The sequence below is a fragment of the Anticarsia gemmatalis genome, chromosome 7, assembly GCF_050436995.1.
Source record: "Anticarsia gemmatalis isolate Benzon Research Colony breed Stoneville strain chromosome 7, ilAntGemm2 primary, whole genome shotgun sequence".
Lineage (NCBI taxonomy): Eukaryota > Metazoa > Arthropoda > Insecta > Lepidoptera > Erebidae > Anticarsia > Anticarsia gemmatalis.
The window spans coordinates 7,884,885-7,897,014 of record NC_134751.1 but is presented as its reverse complement, the minus strand read 5'-3'; the positions used below and the strand labels follow the sequence as shown (position 1 = coordinate 7,897,014).

Sequence of the window (12,130 nt, the reverse complement as noted above, 5' to 3'; positions counted from 1 at the left end):
TTGTAGGTAGGTACATAAGTAATTTCTACATGAAAAGGACGACGTATGAATAAAAATGAATTGCAGCGTTGAATGAAGACAAACTGCGAGTCTTGTTACACTCGGTTGAACGTTCGACGGCATCATGAAGACGTATTATGCTAACAGAGAATACCTAGCGAGGAGCAAGCAGTTTACCCGCCCATATAACCACGAACAACTTTTTATATTAAAACATAAAAAGAACACATAAACTACGAATTGAATCATATAAAAAAGAAAAGCTGCCGTCCTTATAACAACAAATGTAAATGGCTCTGTTTCAAATTTATAATAAGTAGGCTTGTTCATTCCGAAACTTTGCAAGTATCGAGCTATTGATTTTTAATATTATAATAATATTGTTATAAGAGCGTTACGATTCGAAGCAGTCTTACCGACAAATATTGATTTTATGATAATTTTAAACTTTCTCTCCTGTTGTATTTTAAATGCAATTGGAGCACGAGAAGAACTTAGTTTTTATTATTCTATAGATAATAGCTACCGCCCCCAGGTTTTTATCTACAAAATTTACCTTCGCTATTTATCGTCATTATTTTTGTACACGAATTAAGCGACTTTATAAGACCGCACTGGATATTGATACTGTGTCGTTATACTTTCATTCGTGCATATTTAAATTTCTCAACTAACACAATACGCAATCGAAATGCGGTAGGTGTTAAAAGTAATGTCGACACTTTTAAGGTTTATAGAGGATGTGCACTAATGTGCAGGTTATAAAGGCCAGATGTAGGGGCCCGTCCGTCCCGTGCAACGCGTGCGCTTCCGCTTCCGCGTCGACCACAGACAGGTGGTCTATTGATCGATACTTATTGATCGAATTCCAAATTAATTTATGTACTGATAAATTAACTCCCAATTTATTATATTACGCTAGTTGACCGTTGATTTATTGGAGCGATAAAACTGTTTATTGAATACAAATTAGCTTAAATGAGGGTGGACACACTTGGTTGATATTTATGTTTAAAAGTTTGATAGAGATCGACGTTATTCGGTAATTATTAATATTGAACTTTATGAAGCATCATTTATCTGATAAAATAATTTGTTTCGGTGTGGGCACACTGTACAGTCTATTTTGATCTATCATAAGTTATAACTGTTTCAGGTGGCAGATGCACATAACAAACCAGACAACTAATAATACCGACTGAAATAAACTACACATCCTCGTGCTCACTAAATAGAAGTGAATAAGAGCAAAAATTTCCAGCCGCTATTGCAGCGAGTCCGTATGTGTATTGTTGCAATTTCAGAAATTCCCATTATCGTGGAGCGTAAAAAGGAGAGAAATAAGAAGTGGCGGACAATAGTACACAGCGTACAGAGCTACGGGCAACGTGGTGAATGCGCGGCGTTTCTTAGCAACGGTCGCCGCCGCCCACGCCACCGCGCACTTTCCACTTGTCGCTAGAACTCGCTAGTCGACGACTACATACCGATGTTATTGATATACCTCGCACTAAATTCTTGGAACAATTACAGTGTTGCGTACATAAATTCTAGAAAAAGAAAAACTGCTAACTTACGCTGAAACACCACACATTTCATGTTAGTACGAATTATGAAGGATGTTCTTGTTAGTGAAAACAGTTGAAAATGAAAATAGTTTCCGTAATTTTTAGACTGTTATTGAAAAAGAAACCTGCGATTATTATTTGGAAATCATTCTAAGGCAGCGATTTGGTCGAGTTTGACATCATTGAATGATGCTACGTATAATTGCACGAGCGCTCGCATAAATATGTCAGTAATTCTGTCTATATGGAAGGAAATGATTTGACTGGCCGAAATAACCGACCGGGCGCTAACTCCGCTATGCTATTTTGGTTCCATATTGACTGTTCATATTTCATAATGGTATACGCAATTAAATTATTCTGAGGCTTTTAACGACCCTCGCGCTACTGCTTCTAATAGGCACATGGGTGGCAAATATAGAATAATGAGTTTGTGACCGCACTTAAGTGTTGAAAGTTTCCTGTAAAAGAGTCTTGTCATATAGATACTTTAGTGCATATTGAGACGTATTAAAATCATGTGCCGTTTTATTGCTAAATTACACAATACTCCCAATGAATAACTACAGAACGGAGCACTATTTACGATAAATTAGAACAGGAATAGAGTTGGGAAAATATAATGCCATCAAAAACATTCTGTAAAAACCTCAAGTCTCGCCGTAAAAAGTTGTGAGATCTATATAATACCAAGTCGATTAATCTATTTAGTCTCTACTTAAAGGACCTTCTGTCTTAAGTTATTACGTACGTTATTATCATGCCAATTAAAAAAAAATACCTCTAAAACAAATAGATCGACTTGGTCATCGCAAGAAAATACAAATTCGCCATTAACATTTCAGGAGCATTAACTTCTCGCCATGCTGTGTAGTGTGATACATACTAATAATAATCAAATCATGCGATGGCCAAGTCGATCTATTTGTTTTAAAGGTATTTTTTTTTAAATTGGCATGATAATAACATACGTAATAACTTAAGACAGAAGGTCCTTTAAGTAGAGACTAAATAGATTAATCGACTTGGTATTATATAGATCTCACAACTTTTTACGGCGAGACTTGAGGTTTTTACAGAATGTTTTTGATGGCATCTCACTTCTTTTTGTAGAGCGAATAGAGCAAACATAAGTCCAATTTGTATGGAAAGCCGTATTTTTTTCATAATTCAACATATTTTCCTATGGGAATGTTGTTCAGTTTCATGGGCTAAACACCCTTACACACCCTATACCCCCTCCCGTTATGTCTCATATAGTAGATACATATTTACACCTATTTATTTTATTTTCTACAGAAGTAATAATTTAATTCATTAACTGCAAATGTAACCTTGTAATCTTATACATTTATATGGGATTACAAAGTTATTGTTGCATTTAGTGTATTTAGAAAACTTGACCGAAATTAGAAAATATTGAATTTTTCCCATGATTAAGACACTAAACCCTATTTGTATTCTAAATTTTAAGGTTCTAAGTCTGCTAGAAGTACCTTAGACTTTTGATGATCGGTGAGTCAGTGAGTCAGTGAATCAGTGAGTGACAAAATTCAAAATTTTAACAAGTTGTCATTCTTAAACTACTGGTTCAAATTGACTGAAATTTTAAATATACCGTGTTTATACAATGACTGATTAGTTGCTGAAAATCCAGGCTTCTTGTTTTATCCACTACGAAATTATATGGGTGTCAAAAATAGCCCGAATTGCTTCGAGAAAAGGATGTTACGGCCGTGCCGCTTTTTTTTTGCTCGACTTGCGGGGGCACTTCCGTGCCCCCAGATGCAATCCATTCAACACCTACTCTCAAAAAACACAAAGAGGCGGTGCCTGTCTTCCAAACTGGGATATATGCGGCTCGCAAACGCTTCCTTTTCTAAACAGAAAATACTGTCGATCGATTCAGTATACGGCGTTCTAATAACATTCCAGGGCGATATTTCACACACCTCGATCGCGACTGTGTACATCACTTAGCCCAACACAATGGTACATGGACGATTTATTGTGTACAGACTGTACCAGATAAAGCACAGACAATGGCCTATCAGATGGCGGACGATCGACACGTGTATGCTTTTAGCCCTAGACTTCGACACCCAATTACGCTGCCGCCAGCGACGGGATCATTCATCACGTACAAACGAGCGATTTTTTATTACACGCTCACCCAAGGTAAGGGAAAAACGGAATCTTACGAGTAGATGATACTCTCCAAAGTTACTTCGGATGTGGAGCAATTAAGGACAAAATTACTTGCGCCGAAGGATTTTTGGTGGATTACGGGGGAAAAGTTAAAACTGTAATTATCATTAGACGATGGAACACTTTATACTCTGTACCAAGGGGATAGAATTCCATCGTGATAAGTGAAAAGTTTATTTACTTAGTAGGTATACCAATATGCCTAGTCGGCATTATCTTTTACCTACGAGGGCAATTGACAAAAACTGTTATTTCATATATACGTGTTATGGCTATCTTATCATCTTCAGTACCATCATAGTCATTATTAAACATTTTAAATTTTGTTGATATTGGACAATAGCAACTACAACATCTCAACAAAATGAAAATATTATATTTTAATAATTTTGCATATAATTTATGTTGATTTTTAGTGTGCCATTTACTGCGCCGATCACATATTATCTAAATGAGGTACTTCAACGCATATCACAACACATTAAAATTATCATTCCAATTTATTCTCTGCGTGTCTCTAATTATATCATTTATAATAACAAAAAACTTAACCGCCGGCGTTTGTCGTGTGTTCATCAACGGGAGGGGCAAACGTTAATCGTGTAAAGAATTTCATAAAAGCTATAAAACTCGCATTGTGACATAAAAGGTGAAGTTGAAATCATAAAAAGCCGGGGTGCAAACGTTTCACCCCCGCAGCGCGTATCGACGACGTCATTAAACGGCACGCGTACGCTGCCGCGCCGAGTCGAGCCGCGTCGAGCCGCGTCGTGTCGCGTCGTGTCGCGTCGTCTACTCTCTAAACCGCCTACCGCACGCCTCTTACGAGCTTTTCACACACCACTAGCTGCCAACATATAATAATATCCTCCAGTAAAAATCCTATAAATATTTTATTTACTGTATTGTCGGTTGTTCCGCACAAATAGTACCTCCATGTCTTTACTAATCTAATGATACAGACAGAGTACCAGGTGGCCAGGAACAGAAAGATGTCTACCATCCAATTCCCACTATGAGCAAGTGTTCCGTTAATATTTGCCAGACTGATAGACGACAACTAAATGTGTTTAAGCTTTTTGCGTACACACTTACAGCAGAAAACACACAACAGAAAGACTGAGGGATTGCAGTGTTTTGTAATGTTATCACAACAATATTTAAGTTTGACTTTCAAATGTGCCTTGAATAAGATCGTTTCGTGTCCCTTCTTACCAGTGACATTTAAGTACGCATTTAATGTTCAAGCATTGAAATTGATTAATTTATAGTTACATCAGTCATGGGTACGCGCACTGAGCGCTGAGCATGTGACGAGCCATCAGACCGAGACGTCACTATTACGACATGGCTCCTCTAAGTGACCCACATACGTTATTATTTATGGCTTTTGACAAAACCATCGTAACGATTTATACTAAGATAATTATCTTATTATAATAAGACTAGCTGACTCGTGCAACTTCGCTTGTGTCACATAAGAGAATGGGTTAAAATTTTCCCCGTTGTTGTAACATTTTTCACTTGTACTCTGCTTCTATTGGTTGTAGCGTGATGATATATAGCCTTCCTCGATAAATGGATTAATGGACTATCGAACACTGAAAGGTTTTTTCAAATCGGTGCAGTACTTCCTGAGATTAGCGCGTTCAAACAAACATACAAACTCTTCAGCTTTATAATATTAGTATAGATTTCTTACAATCAATAACTCCCAAGATGCCCAACTTATATCGGTAACGTCTTGGAACTTGAAGATAATTAGAAATCTATTTTTGGTACACTTGGCTTCTGTTAATGGAAGAGTGTCTTATTGCTAAGTATGATGTGGGATATGAATGCCAGTTGGTATTTCAGATGTATCAGTTCTTTTAAATTTCATTTGCTACGCTTATTCATTAACTTCGTAGAGGATTGTAACTGATATTGTAGAGATATTTTGAATCGATAATAGACTTATAGACCCCATTTAAATGGTTAATTATTAGGGGTGAAAAATAACTTTACACTGACAATTGTACACCTACAATCAATCTTAACGAATAGATCAATTCAAAGATCGACTCTATTTTAAGGTTTATCAATTGTAACATCTCAAAATTTGATTAAATATGTTTTGTAAATTTATTTTTGGCTACGGTATTTTCCTAAAGTATACGGGAAAACATAACCTTTGTTTGTGAGTAGGCGTTCATCAATAGAAAATATACTTAGGAATATAATGTTACCTACTGTTTGTTTAGAAGCTTCTAATGCTGCGTAGAGTTGTTTATTTTCGAGCCTCTTTATTTCAGCTAATTTCTCGTCCTTTTAGATTTTATCAAATGTACTTGGAGTATGTATAAAATTATTTCTAGTGGCTGCCTGAAGTTTCAGTAATGGATTAGTATAAGTAAAGGACGTAAATGCGATATCATGTTTATATTTGCCTTAATTATTGTCTTTTAATTAATATTAACTTAATTATAATAAAACCGTGTGGTTGTGATAGAACCGTGGAAAGGAAATAAAAGCGTAGAAATGTTTGTATTTTATATGGACACACTAATTACAGGGATGGTATAGGTTATTTTAATTTCCTAGTAATGCATTTGCACTTGTCTTGTACCTATTTTAAATTCACACGGAGGAATTCGCTGTGGGAAAAATGTCCTCAATTAGTATGTATGAACGAGCGTGTCTTTCATTCATCTATTTAATTAGGGTTAACTCTATGACATTAATCGTAAATTCGAGTCTAACCTACCAGAGTATTTAGTATTATACCTGTAGTTTGTTCACGAAATCTTTTGATCCTCTCTAAATTGTATTTAAATTAAACTACCCGTATAAAATTTAGACGCGACGTCGAACAATCAATTTTGTTTTGTCGTACAAAAATAATAGTCGGTTCGACGCAGCCTTTTCCCCTGTGACATCTATCGAGGCCGCATCGTGTGTCACAATGCCGATAGACATCAGTTCCCGTCGCTACGTAATGCTAAAGTGATTTTTATTACATTCGATTCGGTTGCTTTGTTCATATTCCAAGCCCTTGTGTGACAATAAGTCTTGGAGGGGCATCAGTGTGGAAAATAGTATCAGATATTCGTACATTTCTTTAGAAAATTGGATAATATGACACAGTTGTTAGGTTGCGAAATTATTTTCTAATATGGAATTTTGGTATGTAATACAATATTTCGCGTCTTTTGCATGTTTATGTGTATGGTTTCAAAATATTTGTACGATTTATCTTTTCATGGACGATTTTTCTTATGAAAATGAATTCAAGATCTATGTCTTGCTGCAATCATAGCGTCTAGCAGACTAATCATTATTAACAAGAAATAACTTATATATCTATGTTGTCTAAGGGAGTGAGCTGATATGTAATAACATACATCGATGAATATATTGAGCCAATATGATAGAGCCTAAGCCGATCTCCATTTATCGGGCACTGTTCCAATTCCGGACTAAATTCGAAAATTGTCCTGACATGATGTTGTTATACCGTGATATTTTTTTATTGTAACGAGGCAAGTTTCGGAAATACACTTTTCGTAATATAAAAAATGAAACATCTTCTGTTACAAAATGCTTTTTCAAAGGTGTTTTATGATATGACAAACAATTACTTAAATACCTAGGTATGGTATAGAAATGTGACTTTAGTAATTTGTTTATTTTTCTAATACTAAAATTACCATTTTCTTTGAATTTCATGAGTTTATCGAACACATTAATTAGTAGGTACCTAAGTAAAATAAAAATAGGTTTAATATTTTCTTTTGTCATATTTTATTTCTTTTATAATTAATCATTGTCTGTTTCGTCAATTTCTTATTAAAGTCTTCGTTCGAACTGACACGGCTATAAATATACGTTTTAGACAATTATCGCTTTTTTTGTTTGAAATAAGCACATGTTTCCAAGTTTAGCAGATGTGGTTGCACGTGTGCAGAGGTATGCAGGCAATTCGCTCGACTAGTTTCTTAAGGCTTCAGTACATAATGAGAGTGACTAAATGACCATAAGGCGCAGGGGCACGCGACCACATTGTCTTACACCTTGCACACGCCATCATGTGACATACGGAACCTAACACACGGTTAATGTCACTTGTTCATTACTGTACATGTCATCTTGTTATAACTACAAAAGTAAGCATGTTTTATGTGCTAAATGAAACTAAATGCCACTGCCATACGCGTCTTATCTAACAACCGCGTATACGCCTTTCCAATATTACTTTAAACATCTGTAACTTCAAAGCGTGAAGCAATAGAAATACTCATCCAAATCTATGGTTAGACAAGTAATGTCTGGGGTATAGTTTGAATGGAGGTATGTCTGAAAGTGGCAGCTGAACATAAAGGAATGGAGAACGGTGTGCTTCGAGATAGGCACTCTGTGCAGGCTTGTAATTTTAGATATCGAACCTCCCCCGTCACCCGCTGAATCCCCCGGCTCATCCCGACTCCACTGCGGATTAGAATGAAAATACAACGCTTTATTATCTTTCCTTTGACCGTATGTCTTACCTTCGCCGATCCACTGTTTCCCTCCGCCTGTCGGCCAAAGGTGAGTGAATTGTTTATTTTTTTTTTGTAATCTGCTCTCCTTTGTATTCAATTATCTTTGTTGCGAAAAGATTATCTATTCGAAATGTAAATTCAAACTTCGCTCCCACTCTTGAACGGTGAAAGATTTTACTTAACTCTGTTCCCCGAAAAGTATGCGTTTTATAGGGACACTCGAACGCGGTGGATTTTTATTAGAGACACGTTTTTACCGACAGTGGATCGTGCTACAGGCGACATTTATCTTCCGACGAGCGGGAGCGCGGGGGTGTCTTTGTAAAACGGTTGCGGATGAAAGATTTTCCTCCTTTTATTATTTTACATGTAATTTATGACACTTCTAACGTTCACGATTTTTTAGAATAAAGAGACTTGACTCAAACAGACAAATTTTATTGGAGACTTTTTAACTTTGCCAATTGTATAAAAGTCTTTTTATATTATTTTACCCTGAAACGAAAGTGGCAACTGGGATTTTATTTTATCCGTAAGTAGAGAACATCTCTGCGATTTAATGCAAGCGGAGTGCGGAGATCAAAGGGCCTTATGCATTATATTAAAGTTTTATTCGACGCCGGTGTGCGGCCGCCGGGCCCGGCAATTTCCTTTTCAATTACGCCTACTTGAAATAAAAATACAATTTTTATTTGGGTCCTGGTAATTAAAAAGGGATTCTGTAATGAAAAGGTATACCTCCAGTTCCGGGCGCTCCTCTCAATTTCACTTCCGTTTGTTTGTTCCACGGGGGCCACGCCTTTGGGGGTAAAGCAAAGGGTTGTCGTAGCGCGCTACGTGCGGGGTGTGTCCTCAAACATTGCCTAAATCACAAACACATTAAGGGAATGTGTCTAATGATACTTTATATCGACTTGGAAGCCGCGTGCGCTTAATTCCGAAAAGCGTTTCTAGTCGGTGAAACAATGAGTAGGGAGTAGTGACAAAGAGCGAGCTGTATCAGACGGATGTGCGCCTGATTGCCAACGCGATGGCGACAGGATCCTGCTTCCTGTGCCGAGGATACCAAGCAACACCTACAAACGTACTGTTGCCAACTTACGCAACACTATTTCCTTTCATATTCCGTATCCGATTATAGGTATATCATATGCCCTATATTCAGCATAGTTATTGTTTTTTGAGGAACTCATACTAATTATGAATTGATAAAGTGTGTAAATATAATATTATGTTACTTATGCATAAATTATAGATATTTTGATATTCATTACAATATGCAATATGATGAAAAATAATTTCCTTCCGATATTTGTTCCAACCTTGTAGCTTTTCGTTACATTTGTTGCAGCTAAGGTGGTAAGAGCAATTGAAATAAACTCATGAAACATAAATGTAGTCACGATAGTATCGTACGAGTCCCAGAGATAGTTCACTATATTCTTTAATGTTAATGTAATGTTTATGTAGAGGTTCATAATATAGGTAGAGTCGTCGGCTACGGTCGACAGCGTGCACTTTACCCTCTCCGGAGGAGATTAGCCATCTGAGCGGATTAACCAAAGGTACGCCCATATAATACAGTATTTAACTCGTTTATGTGGCAAAAATTCTCTGTAATACCCTCGAATACAGTCGCTTTGAGAGACGTACAATACTTTGAGCAACAAACGAGTGTAGTTATACAAAATTAATACGAAGTTTTAGCTTTTAATAATCCCAACAACAAATTATTGTGGACAAACATAAGGAAATGAGAGGCTAGGTATGTCTACTTACCGTAAATTTGCGAGTTAACTGAAGCTACATGAAGGCTGGCGTTAACTTGAGCCATATTAAAGTTTAATTTAGAAATACAATGAAATACTCAGCGGGATCTTGAATTTTATGAAGAGATAATGTCCTCGAAACGCCAGCGACCCTCTTGAAATATTCTAAGAAATTTGCGATTCAAATACGCAAAGCCGTTTAAAACGCCTAACAAATTAAAGGCGGACTCGTTAAAGCAATAATTACTGATTACATTATGAAATAATACCTCGCGTAGATGTGAGAAATGTTCTCCATTGCGTTATCGTAATCAAGTACTTACTTGTATTCTTTGTTCATTGCGTGAGGTCATACTTTAAAAAAAAAGTGAAGCTTTTAAAAGAAACCTCAGTACAGCACTTGAAGGAACTGTTCAAGCTAGATATACGAATCTATCAATAACTTTTTATAACTATGAATTGCAAATAGCCTTAAAATTTATGTCGAAATCACCCATAACGTTGGAAAGAAAAGAACCAGTTCTGCAATTGTGAGTGGAGTAGGGCGTTCATGTTTTAATATTTTACTGTAAGCTTTGCGCCGAATCGCCGAATGCGCAAACAAAGCTGGTACCTTAATAACCGCGTCGCGGCACAACTGTACGCGACTGAAAGCTCTCATAATCCGACCTCCACCGCTCAACGAAAGAGGACGCAACTGAAGCATTTTAAAAACTCGTTCCACCTTTAGATTAGCGCCGATGGAGATAAGTCTACTTGTCATCTTAGACTCAGATATATTTTAGCCCGAAAGTCCGCCGGGAAGAAAAATAAACAGGCGAAAGATTTAATCTGTGAGCGTTTCCCTGTCTGTTTAAATAGAAGTCACAGGGGACGGCGTCTTATCGGCGCGGCCCGTACCTATTTGCCGAGCCACAGCCGGCGCCCGCACCACTCGCCGTAACTTCCCTTGTTTGCAAACTCGGATTGGATCTCGCGTTCTACTTTCCACAGGACATTCACAATATAGTTTTATGACTTTAAAATGTAACACCACGCTTCTAACTGCTGATTCAACACTCTTCATTTCAATATTTTGTTCAAAAGTAAATGCTACATTTTACGCATTTTTTGCCATCCGTATTTATATTATCTTCATTTAATTACCAAAATGTTATTCTTTATTTTGAAGCACAAGTTCTTAGAAATACCGGATAGTATTGACGGGCGGAACGGGATCGGCGACGTCACAGTTGGACTTCAATTCAACAATACGATTCAAAAGACGTTTCCATGAGCTGAACGCCGCGGTGAATGCATAAATGACTTTGACCAATTGATTTTAACACCACATTGTGTTGTAAGAGAGAATGATGTGCGGTCTTAGTGTTTTTTTTTTGTGTTTACCTACTCCGCTTAACAAGTACCGACATTTGACCTGGCGTCTTTAATCACTGTCTTTATAACACGCATGAAGCAGGAGAAAGTATTTTTGTATGCGCTATGTACGTATGCTTTTAGTTTAAAATTAAATAGGTATTTTGTACAAGTAAACGCAATGTCAAACCTTCACTTCTCCGTAAAGATTTATTTATACAAGTAACGGTTAACGTAAACACTGAAAACATAAACACACGCATTTGTAGACACATGTTGGTGAACAAGTGCACGCGCAGCGCAGCGGGTGTTGTGCGGCGCGGCCGGGGGTGGGGGCGGGGGCAGCGGGAGCGCCTGACGAGCCTTTGTTTAGAACATAAAATTATACGACACCAATAAATTCTTTGTTTACTCGATAAATGAACGTGTCCGTTCGTATGGGATAGCAATCGACTCTGCGTGACTGTAGGATATACTCGTACTTGTAGATAAAAAACTATGTGACAGTAATAAACAATCTCTATAAATAGTTATGTAAATGTTTCTACAAATGTTATATTTAAAAAGCAATTCGTTATTTTAGATCGCTATCTTAATGAGAACCGCTTGAGGATAAATCTTTAAAATAAACAACCATTGTCAAAACAGTGCTCGACAAAAGTTTAAGCGAAGAAATGTCAACTCTTTCTGAGATAATACCATTATCTGT

The 12,130-nt window shown here is 36.9% G+C and overlaps 1 protein-coding gene across 2 annotated transcripts in view; it reads right to left on the bottom strand.

Annotated features, from left to right (window-relative positions):
- The window catches only part of Ten-a (Teneurin-a transmembrane protein), a 258,111-nt gene that overhangs the window by 62,563 nt on the left and 183,418 nt on the right, over nt 1-12,130 (bottom strand). The gene's annotated exons all lie outside the window — the stretch shown is intronic.